We start from the raw sequence: 11,920 nt of genomic DNA on the forward strand, positions 1-11,920 counted from the left end.
GTTTAAGCTAAACTTTTCTAACAAAAAGCTAGCAAGTGTGCAAGTGAGGGAAGATCATGAATTGAGCCACACTGGATATAAGGCAAAGGTGGTTGCAAAGTTGTTCACTGATTGTAGCTATACGAAGGAGGTACTGTTTCGGGTCCTTCGATTGGTGTGTTATTCTCAAGAATAGGTACAATTCTTTTCTTTATTTGGTTCTCTTGTTATTATTAAAGTTGGCTTGGTTGAAGAAAAAACCAAGATCTTTGGTATGGCACCTCAGAGTTTTGACAAATCCCTCTTTGCAATGGCAGAGTATGTGGAGCGGCTTCTGATTAGTGATTATGATTTCAGGTTGGTGCCATTCTAGGTGCGCTTTTATAATGGCCTATTGGGGTAGATGAGCTGCGACATAGCTCTTCATTTGGGAGGCTCAATGGGAGAGGTTTTGGCTATCAATTGGAGGGATAATGAAGGTGGGTGGACTAAGTACATTCAAGTGAGGGTGGTGGTTGATGTTTTCAAGCCCTTGCATCAGGTGCTCAACCTATGGGGTCCAACAAGGGCGGAACAGTTATGTTTGGTGAAATATGAATGCTTGCCGAAATTCTGCTATGGGTGTGGCTTGATAAGGTATGTCATAGATGTTTGTATGGTGGCTGAGGTTTCATTAGAATCTAGGGTTTCAAACCTTCAGTATAGGGATTGATTGCGAGTTCAAGTTCTGAGAAAGAGAGGACAAGATGGTGTTTGTCACAATCGGAGTGGTATTGAAATCGTTGAGGGGCCACCTAGTGGGTCGAATAATAGTCATCCTTCTCGAAGGCCTACCGGCTATGCTTAGTATTGAAGGGGCGGAGAGTCGGGTCTTGTTCATGTGGCCAAAGGGAAGGGCAAGACTATGGCGGGTGATGGTAATGGTTCAGTTACTAGCAATGTAGGTGGGAGACATGTGGTGAAGGTGAACCAAGATAGTCCGAGGAGGTTTCAATAGAATGGTTCTCAGAAGAACAAGTGCTCGCGTTCTATGGCTGGGAATGAGGAGGAAGATGGCTCTAGTAGTGTTGTTCATAAAAGGGATGGTGGTCTATTTAATTTTAGATCGATTGAGGCTGTTGAGCTTCCATAATAGGAGCAATGAGGTAATTATGTTGGAATTGTTGTGGGCTTGGGAACTTACCTCCTCCAAACGTGCAAATCCAAATTAATTACCGAAAATAATTATTGATGTAATGGAATCATGAATTACTAGTGTAAATCCAAATTAAAGTATTTATTAAACTAATTAAATTAACTAATCTAATAAAATTTCCTATTCCTAGTGTCGACAATGGGAGCTCTTGGTCTACGATCGATTAAATCCCTAATTGTCTAATTAAGCCATTTGTCATGCCCTATAGTTTTCAATTTAATTTGTTAGTGCATGACCAAATAATTAAAGTGACTTAGTGGTAAGAACTTAATTATTTTCCTAAAGGTCCTAAGATCAAATCCCCACTCCCTCATCTTTTTAATTAATTTTTGACAACTTTAAGTTGGGTCAACCCTCGATTTCCGTCCCATATAGTTGCATTGCGGGGAAGATTCTTTCCCCTTTTCTAGAGTCAACATTCCCCATTTGTTCCCCTTTTCCTTCCATTTGTCCCTTTCATGATCCATTATTCATTCCATTGTCCCTTAAATTTCCTTTTCTTCCCCTTAACTAGCTAGTGCCGTCCATTGCACTTAGACACAAGGGTTCACTTTTTATTTTAGTTTTTTCATTTTGTTACTCCTCATCTCCCTTTTATAGCCCTTCCACCTTTACTCATCCCCTTTTAATCATTTCCTTCAATTTTAGCTCGTAAACCACTTCTTTTCTTTACTTTTCTTCCACTACTACCACATCACCACCACTATTTGCCAACCAAATTACCACATCACCACCTTGAACCACCACCTTATGGCACAAACCATCGCTGTGCCTTCTATAATAGCCTGATTTTAGCTAAATAGAAACAGTAGTTTTAGAACTACAAATCTGAGGTCTTAAAATTATTTTAATATTATTTTTGGTATTTATAGTATGTTATTTGATATGTGTGAAAATTTCATGATTTAATTTTACCGTTTGTGTGTTTAATTTGATAAAAATGACTTAATTGAGTAAAATGCAAAGCGGCTTTCTATTTGTTAAAGTACTTATTTGCTATGGTTTATTAATTGTAAAGTCCTTAAAATGAAATTAGGTCACTATTAAGGTTAGTGGACGGTAATGGACTTAATATATGTGATTTTATAATGTTTTAATCAAGGTTAAATTTGTAAATTAGAAATATAAGTTAATAAAATTAAAATAGAAGAAATGAAAGTCATTATTCATCATCTTCTCACCGAAAATTAGAAAAGAGAATAAGGTTATTGAGCTTTGAATATTCGACACTCTTAAAGCTTGATTTGGGTATGTTCTTTGCTCGATTTCTGATAATTTTTAGGTTTTTAATTGAAGTTAGATCGGGGAAATCGAAGTTAGATCGGGGAAAGTTAAAAGTTGTCGAATAGTCGTTCAGATCCGTTCGTTTCTGTACGAGGTAAGTTCATAAGTAATTAAATGTTTTTAAATTCAAATGTATATATATATATTAGATGTAGCTAAATTGAATTGTATGTATTGATATATATATTACCGAATTGATCTGAGCATTGAATGACCTGTTTCGAGCTTGAATTGATTGAATTACAACGTCCGAAAGCCCTGTATGAACCATAGGAATAGTATAGGATACGTATGTCACGACATTAGGATTTTTGAGGTATGATTTCGTGTCAGACCATGTCTGGGACAGAAGGATCGATATGTGATAACATGTAAGACCATATCTGGGATATGACATTGTATGTGATATATGTGTATCCGAGTATCCTTAACGATTCCGAATGGTTCAACGGGAGATGTCAAAACGAGTCCGAATGTCAATTTGAGCGAAATGAATCAGGTACGTATGAGATTTATATGTTCATTCAAAAGTAAGGTAAGTGAAGTTACTTAATGTGGTAATTTGGATCATATGAGAAAAATGATTGTATACGTGTATGAGATTAGCTAAATTTTGGCCTATTTCGAATTAAATTATATATGTTCTTGTGATGAATTATTTGCTTATGACTTAGTAATCTTTCAAAGCTTACTTTATGCATTTTTTTCTGTTTTATAGTTATAAAAAGCTAGCTCGAGTTCGGGGATCATCCAAGAACATCGTCGCACTATCGATCGCTATTTCAGTATTTTAAAAGTGTGTACTTTCGGCATATGGAATGTATAGGCTAGTTTCGATATGGTTCATTTTGATTTGTATATATGTAGCCATGCAAAATGGCTTGAAAGTGAAGTTAATGATGATGTATAATTAGCCATGTAATTAGCTCAATTTGGGAAGTATGTTATGGTATATTCTGTGTGATGGATGGTGGCAATTCAGTTTGTGTGATGATAAGGTAGTTGATGGATGTGTTTTTGATTTGTGGTACATGTTCCTATAAGCTATGAGATGATTATGTCATTGCTTGTGAATTGTTCATTTTGGTACGTAGTTAATGGTGAATGACGATCATGTTTCGTGAAATATCTGTGGTCATAAGGATGATTATAAAGTGTCTTATTACTAGTATTATTTGCTCATAAGATGTTATAAAAATTATGAGATTTAATTGTTATACTGGTATGACTTTTGTGGTTAATTTGATAACTTAATGGGTGAGAAATGAATTGGTTGTGTATATGTAATTTTGGTATGATGCTTAGCATATGAATTTGATATGTTTTGATTCGGCAATTGTGCATAAATTGGTAGTATCGAAAGTATATTTTGCCATGTTGTAATGTTAACTATTGTCTTATATGAGAATGAATATTAAACCGTGTGAGATGGGTTAGTATGGCTTGGTATGCGAATGTGCATAGGTTTATAAAATGGTATGATTAGTAATTTGTTAATGAAATAAATGTATGCAAATGGATGTTTTGACATATGTTCAGTATATGAAATGTAATGATATATGTTTGAATATATTTTAAGTATTCGAATGACATGAATTTGATGGTAATAAGGTTCGAACATTGGATTTATGAAGCACATGTAATGTATTATTGAAGTATGATAGCTTGGTTCGGAGATTTGATTGGGTAAATGGTAATGAAAGGGTTGAATTTCGAAGCATGATTTGAAAATGTGATTTAGTTAGTAAAGCATGATTGATTTTTGGTTGGCTATGAGAATCTAATATGAAAATTTGGTTTCTATGAATAGGAGAATTATGGCTAATTGACTTTGGAAATTTTTGTAAAAATGGATGTAACTTTGTGCATGAAATGAAATAAATGACTGTGCTGAACTATGTTTTGTTCGATAATGCCTAGTAACCCTAATCTGGCGATGGATACGGGTTTGGGGTGTTACATTTGATTAGTATCAAAGCTACGGTTTAGTCAGTTCTAGGACTAACGTAGCGCGTGTAAGTCTAGCTATACATGCCATATATATAAACTGCGATAGTGTGATGATTCCTGACAATTAAAATGTGTTTTTGTATAGTAAATGGATCCTGATAGAGCTGTAGCTAATGATGTAAGTAATGCACCCGCTCCCGCTCCAGGGGCAGCATCGGCTAATTCTAGGCCGATTATGAGTAGCCACGAGGGAGAGGCTAAACAAGCTTTCTTCCAGATGATGAACGAATGGTTCACACAGTGTATCCAGACAAATTCGGCTGCTCAACAACCTCCACTCCTGCCTAATCCTCCCAAAATACCTGTGATACCTTAAGTTACTGATCCGATACGATTGAATAAGCCTCTGGTTGATAAAATTAGAAAATATAGGGCCGAAAAGTTCAGAGTTACTGTTGATGATGATGCTAAGCGAGCTAAATTCTGGCTTGATAATACGATTTGGGTGTTCGATGATTTATCTTGTACTCCTGATGAATGTATCAAATGTGTTGTATCTTTTTTAAGGGAAACTGCATATCACTAGTGGAATACACTAGTATCAGTGGTTCCAAAAGAACGAGTTACCTGGGAGTTCTTTCAGACTGAATTCTGGAAGAAATTTATTAGTCAGAGATTTATAGATAAAAAATGTAGAGAATTTCTCGAGTTAAAACAGGGTCACATGACAGTGACAGAATATAAACGAGAATTTGTGAGAGTTAATAGATATGCCCGGGAATGTGTTTTGACTGAAGCTATAATGTGTAAAAGATTTGAAGACGGTTTGAACGAAGACATTAAGCTGTTAGTCGGGATTCTGGAAATAAAAGAGTTTGTGGTACTCGTCGAGTGAGCATGCAAAGCTAAAGAACTTGGGAAAGAGAAAAGAAAAGCTGACTTTGAAGCTAGAGGTTTGCAAAAAAGATCATCGAGTAAGTCATTTCAGTCAGCATTAAAGTAGTTTTGAGATGATTTTAGCCGTTCAAAGGCTACTGTGGGTTATTCTAGACAAGATCGAGACAGACCACTTGTGAGTTCGAAAGTTACTTCAATAGCTAGTGTTTGAAATGTCAGACCAAATCAACCTGAGTGCAAACATTTCAGTAAATGACATCTCGACAATTGTAGATTGAACGATCGAGCTTGTTTCAAATGTGGATCATTAGATCATTTCATCCGCGAATGTCCTGAGTTGGCCGAGCAAGAGATAGTGCAGAATACGAGGCCAAGTAACCCTGCAACTAGAGGTAGACCACCCAGAAACACGGGTAATGTGAATGGTAGCCAGAGGGGAACTAAAGACACAACTGTTAGATCTGAAGCCTGCGCACTTGCCGGAGTTTATGCTATTCGCGCTCGCAAAGAAGCTTCGTCTCCAAATGTTATTACCGGTACTTTCACTCTCTATGATATTAGTGTTGTTGCACTGATTGATCCAGGGTCAACAAATTCTTATGTATGTGAGACTTTAGTATCCAGTAAGACTTTGCATGTAGAGTCTACTGAATTTGTGATTAGAGTATCGAACCCTTTAGGCAGGTGTGTTTTGGTTGATAAAGTATGCAAGAACTGTCCGTTGATGACTCGAGATTTCTGTTTTCCAGCTGATCTGATGTTGTTGCCATTTGACGAATTTGATATAATTCTGGGTATAGATTGGTTAACACTGTATGATGCTATTGTAAACTGCAAATAAAAGACGATTGATTTGAAATGTCAGAATAATGAGATTATCCAGATTGAATCAGATGATTTGAATGGTTTACCGGTAGTGATTTCTTCGATGTTAGCTCAAAAATATGTGAGAAAGGGTTGTGAAGCTTACTTTGCCTATGTACTCGACTCTAAAGTGACCGAAAAGAAGATTGAATCAATACCAGTTGTGTGTGAATATCCGGATGTCTTTCCAGAAGAGTTACTAGGTTTGCCACCGATCAGAGAAGTTGAATTTCGTATTGAGTTAGTGCTAGGAACAACTTCGATATCGATAGCTCCATACAGAATGGCATTGATCGAATTAAAAGAGTTGAAAGCTCAGTTGCAAGAGTTGACAAATAGAGGTTTCGCACGACCGAGTTTTTCTCCCTAGGGTGCACCGATTTTGTTTGTGAAAAAGAAAGACGAAATTATGAGAATGTGCATCGATTATTGACAACTCAATAAAGTGACCATCAAGAATAAATATCATTTGCCACGAATAGACGATTTGTTTGATCTGCTGAAAGGGGCTACAGTGTTTTCTAAGATAGATTTGAAATTGGATTATTATCAGCTACGAGTTACAGACTCCGATGTGTCGAAAACTGCTTTTCGAACGAGGTACGGGCATTATGAGTTTCTAGTTATGCCTTTCGGACTAACGAATGCACCTATTTTTTTATGGACCTAATGAATCAGATCTTCAGACCGTATTTGGATAGATTTGTTGTTGTGTTTATAGATGACATCTTGATATATTCCCGTAATGAATTTGAGCATGCTGAACATTTGGGAATAGTGCTACAGACTTTGCTAGATAAACATCTATTTGCAAAATTCAGTAAATGTGAGTTCTGGTTATGAGAAGTTGGTTTTCTGGGGTATATTATGTCAGCAACGGGTATTCGAGTCGATCTGAGTAAGATTTCAGAAATATTGGATTGGAAGCCTCCGAAAAATGTATCCGAAGTTAGAAGCTTTCTGGGACTCACCAGTTATTACAGATTCGTAAAAGGTTTCTCAATGATTGCAACCCCAATAACGAGACTACTATAGAAAGATGTTAAGTTCGAGTGGTCAGATAAGTGCCAGAAAAGTTTTGATCAGTTGAAAGCTTTATTGATTGAAACTCTAGTGTTAGTTCAGCCATAGTCGGGTAAAGAATTTGTAATCTATAGTGATGCATCATTGAATGGTTTGGGCTATGTTTTGATGTGGGAAGGCAAAGTCATAGCTTATGCCTTGAGACAATTAAAGCCGCATGAAAAGAATTACCCGACGCACGATTTGGAATTAGCAGCTATTGTGTTTTCTTTGAAGATTTGGCGTCATTATCTATTCGGTGAGAAATGTCATATCTATACAGATCACAAGAGTTTGAAATATCTGATGACTTAGAAAGATTAGAATTTGTGACAGCGGAGATGGTTGGAATTGTTAAAAGATTACGAACTAGTGATTGACTACCATCTAGGAAAGGCCAATGTGGTTGCTGATGCTTTAAGTCAGAAATCTCTGATTACTCTACGTGCATTGAACACTCAGTTAACCTTATTTGATGACGGTGTGATTGTAGCTGAGTTGAAAGGAAGACCGTTATTTATGCAACAGATTTACGAAGCTCAGGAAGTTGATAATGAATTGTTAGCAAAACGGGCTCAATGTGATTTGAATTCTGATTCAGAGTTTCGAGTTGATGCTAATAATTGTTTAAGATTCAGAGGTCGAATATGTGTACTAAGAAATTCAGAGTTGATTCAGATGATTTTAAATGAAGCTTATAGTAGTCGTTTGTCTATTCATCCGGGAAGCACGAAAATGTATAACGATCTGAAACAGCTTTACTGGCGGTCTGGTATGAAATGTGACATCTCAGAGTTCGTTTCTAAATGTTTGATCTGTCAGGAATTTAACCGTTTGGTTTATTGCAACCAATTACGATTCTAATGGGATAGAGTGACTGTAGATTTTGTGTCTGGATTGCCTCTATCTCCGAGAAAGAAAGATGCGATCTGGGTTATAGTTGACAGATTGACGAAATCAACTCATTTTATTCTAGTACGAACGAACTATTCGCTTGATAAGTTAGCTGAGTTGTATATTTTCGAAGTTGTGAGATTACACGAAGTACCTATTTCTATTGTTTCGGAAAGAGATCCAAAGTTCACATCGCGGTTTTAAAAGAAACAACAAGATGCACTAGGTACAAAGCTACATTTTAGTACTGCTTTTTACCTACAGACAGATGGATAATCCGAGTGAGTTATTCAGATACATGAGGATATGTTACGATGTTGCATTCTTGAGTTTGAAGGGACTTGGGAAAAGTATTTGCCGTTGATTGAATTTACGTATAATAACAACTATCAATCGAGTATAAAAATGGCACATTACGAAGCTTTGTACGGTCAAAAATGCCGAACAAATTTGTATTGGACTGAGCTTAGTGAGAATAAGATTCACGGAGTCGATTTGATTAAAGAGACTGAACAGAAAGTGAAAGTGATTTGTGATAGTCTGAAAGTAGCGTCAGATCGTCAAAAATCGTATGCAGAATTGAAACGAAAAGATATTGAGGGTCCATTTGTTTGGGGTAAAACATTTTTCGAAAAAGCTTTTCAGCCTTTTCTGGTGTTTGTTTGGCTGAAAATGGTTTTCCACTGTAAAACATTTTACAAAACACGGGAAAATGAGGTCTTTTTTGGGGAAAATGTCTTACCCTTTTTATTTCGGTGAGACATTTTCCAAAGTTTTTCCTCTTCACATCCCAGCATCATCAAAACTTTCTAAACAGTCTCTCATTCTCCTTCCTCTTCCCTTCAGTGTGTCCCCGACCCAGGATTAATTTCTATATCAAAAACAACCAACAGTAGTTTCGTTGACAAAAGGAAAAAACCCTAGCCATTTCTAGTCTTTTCAAAAATTAAACTCTCAACAATTTGGTGATTTTTTCTCTTCAATTTTTTCGTCTATTTCCCTTCAACAATTTTCCACTTCAAGTGAAATCAGTCGATTCAAGTTCAATGTAAGATTAAAGTAGGTAGTGTTAATTAATTCCTGCGCTTCAATAGATCTATTAAGTTGGCAATTCGGTTTGTTTGTATATTTTATTAAATGAATTTTATTTTTTGTGGAATTGATTAGGTGGGATCTTGATCAGGTTCAATTGTGATGGAGTTAATGATTTTGTGTTTGAATTAAGCCTTTTGATATGTTCGATTTTATAGGTATTTGATTTTGAACCACTTCTCTTTATGATTGTCTGTTTTATACTACAATGCTGGAATGGATGTCAGCAAAGATGGGTGATTTGTGGTCACCATTAATTTTGTAAAATGGATGAAATGGCTAATTCTTTATTTGGTAGGATTATTTTTTTATCCTTTCCTTTGCGTTTCTTGATTCATGATGAATAATGCTGTATGCGTTGCCTGATTGTATTTTGTTGATCTCCTATGTATGAGAAATAGACATGGAGGAGTTAATTCTTTATGTGCTCCTCCATGCACAAAAAATAAGGAAGGGGAAACACTTATGGAATGGTTTTAAATCTGTTAGGACAAAAGAAAATTCAAGTAGGTTAAAAGTTTAAGATCATGGTTTGATTTTATAAGACAGATACTGATTTCACTTTGAGTTTGAGGTTCCGGCTTTATTAGATTCCAACTCCAATAATTGGTCTTCAGTCAGCAGAATCAAGAAATTTTTAAGCTGTTAACTCCTTTTTCAACATGCCTTTACTGCTATTTGTAGCCCTTATTGGTGCCACGGTTGGAGGTATCTTTTTACTTAGCCTCATCTTTGGTTCTGGTCCATAATGGCATGCCACTTTGTGTGCTTTTCAAATGAACATACAGCAATTCAAATATAGCCAGCTATTGATATTTTTCGTTGTTCAAACTGTATTTGATGTGCTTGAAGAAATTGTTATCCTAAAATACCTAGAATTGGATTTATCCTAACATATCCTGAAAAGAGATTCTAGATGGCCTATTTAAAATGTTAGAAAACTTGTCCTGTGCAGAAGCCTAGAAATAAGGTAGTTATTTTCAGTTGGGAATACCAATTTGAAATGGGTGACTGAAACATCTAACTACACAATTTCCAATTTTAACTAATGAAAATGAACTTTCAATGCCTTATTTTACATTATGTTGGATTTTTTTTTTGTTTTTGATCATCCACAAGTTGCAACTTAGGATTGCTTGCACGACAGAGGAAAGGGGAGCTGCAGCGAGTGAATGAGCAGCTGCGCCAGATCAATGTTGCTCTAAGAAGGCAGGCTAAGTTAGAGTCATATGCTCCCAGCCTGAGTTATGCTCCCATCGGTGGTAGAATATCAGAAAAGGAAGTAATTGTCGATCTAAAAAAGGAAGAGTTGAGAGCGGGAAGAACTTTTTCAGAAATCAAGAACTTGAGAAGGATTTTCTAGAGTTTAAGACAGCACTGGAGCTTGCTAAGAGTCTAAAAGATCTTACCGAAGAGAAGAAGGCTGCCAAGGGTTTAGGTCTATATCTTCTCTATTTATTTGCCTGTCTAGTCTCTATTCCTAATTTAGCATAGTAAAATGCTTATGGTTTGAGCCAAACCAAGTGGCCAAAGAGAGATAAGGATTATGATACCTTATGGAATTCCCTTGGATCTGTGTGCATCAATCTATTAGATACTCAGAGAAGTGATTGCATTATGAATCTTATATTTGGTATCAAAGGAAATTGCATGTCGCTTTTTTGTACCAAGTGGCAGTGTTAAAGCATAAAGTGATGAATCGTAAAGCCCTTAAAACTTGTACCAGCTAATTAATTTATGTGTTTTTTTCTGGAGAGTGATGCAAAAAACTTCTTTTCTTACAGTTGGGATCCCTTTCCATGAAGGGTAGCAGAAACTTTAACAGTTAAGTTTGATTGATTTCAGGTGCCTCGTTGCAAAGGCAAGGCAAATATCAAGAAGCCATTAAATACCACTCAATGGTTTTAGCAATATCTGATCGAGAAGGAGAAGACTCTGGAAATATAGAAGCTTATGGAGCAATTGTTGACTGCTACACCGAGCTAGGAGACCTTGAGAAAGCAGGGATTTTATATGACAAATATATTGCTAGGTTGGAAACAGACTAATGAAGCTGCATAATCCACTGGTTCTACCACCTTTTAATGTATATCTATATAATTATAGAGACTATAGACAGCTTGCTGACATCCCCTTTTCTCCTATTTTAGCATTACTGTTGTTAGTTGCTAAGTGCAGTATTTTAGACACTGAAATTGATTTTCTTGGATAATGCATTGTAACTCATGTTTCTTCCAAAGAGAATACCCATTTCACTTTCCCCTTTTTGTTTCCTCCAATCTTCGGCATCCCTGTTTACTCGGATTCTGAGATTCTGAATTTTTTAATGGTTATTTGATTAAATCATGCATAAAGGGCATTACAACTGGAATGCTTCCTTCACTTAATGCAACAAAAAATGCCCATCAATTTGTCAATCCCTAGCCAGTTGGTGACCCATCAGCTCTAAAATGTTCGAGTGCAATTATGACATACGAGTCTCCTCACTCTGTGTGTATATCTTACGTGGGTTTTATCTTGTTCCTTGGAGATTTTAGTTCAACTTGTGTCTGGTTCTTCGTTCAATGTGTACTGCATTGATTAAATTTTGGCTTTGGTTGTTTTCAATTTATGACGGTTAATATTCTAGCTTAATAATTGAGTATTATTATATATTTACTTTGATTTATTTTTAAATAAATAAATCATTGCAATATATGTAAA

The 11,920-nt window shown here is 36.0% G+C and overlaps 1 pseudogene; it reads left to right on the top strand.

Annotated features, from left to right (window-relative positions):
- Positions 1 to 8,882: 8,882 nt before the first annotated feature.
- Positions 8,883 to 11,477, top strand: LOC105790968 (protein FLUORESCENT IN BLUE LIGHT, chloroplastic-like; annotated as a pseudogene).
- Positions 11,478 to 11,920: the final 443 nt, after the last annotated feature.

Source organism: Gossypium raimondii, chromosome 8 (genome assembly GCF_025698545.1).
Source record: "Gossypium raimondii isolate GPD5lz chromosome 8, ASM2569854v1, whole genome shotgun sequence".
In the NCBI taxonomy this organism is placed as follows: domain Eukaryota; kingdom Viridiplantae; phylum Streptophyta; class Magnoliopsida; order Malvales; family Malvaceae; genus Gossypium; species Gossypium raimondii.